A 538-nucleotide genomic window follows, 5' to 3' on the forward strand; every position below is an offset into this window, starting at 1 on the left:
TGTAATCTAAGAACAGAGAAATAATCGACAAAAGTTTCCTGACGAAAAAAGGCGCGAACTCTGTCGTCACAACCACGTCATTAGAAATACTGACGTCACGCCGATAAAAAAAAATGGCGTCCACAAAACAAAAGACAAAAGGCAAGCGTCCTTTCTAGACGACAGCAAACTGAATTTCGAAGTTAACAGAGCGGAGAGAGATGGCAAACGACGTCCGGTCAGCTCAATACAGATGGAGAAATAAACAAACGTCATAAACTGATGGCCATATTGCATCAGCTATTCATAACATGTCAATACATGTCGATCAGATCTCGTCCCGACCGTGTTGACATGGATATTCCGTTTGGTTAGAAAATTGCGGTAGTTTTTTCTATTGATATTTCTTGATTTCTCGATCCTTTAGGGCATTTTATTTTTATTTTTTTAATCTAAAATTTTTTTTTCCAGTAATTCAAATAATGCACTTGAGACTGTAAAGTTAGTTGTTTTTCCTATATGTACTTATTTGTATATATCATTATTTCTATTCCTAAGT

The 538-nt window shown here is 35.7% G+C and overlaps 1 protein-coding gene across 1 annotated transcript in view; it reads right to left on the bottom strand.

Annotated features, from left to right (window-relative positions):
- The window catches only part of LOC119590500 (synaptogenesis protein syg-2-like), a 61,352-nt gene that overhangs the window by 23,914 nt on the left and 36,900 nt on the right, over positions 1-538 (bottom strand). The gene's annotated exons all lie outside the window — the stretch shown is intronic.

Source organism: Penaeus monodon, chromosome 27, assembly GCF_015228065.2.
Source record: "Penaeus monodon isolate SGIC_2016 chromosome 27, NSTDA_Pmon_1, whole genome shotgun sequence".
Taxonomy (NCBI): Eukaryota; Metazoa; Arthropoda; class Malacostraca; order Decapoda; family Penaeidae; genus Penaeus; species Penaeus monodon.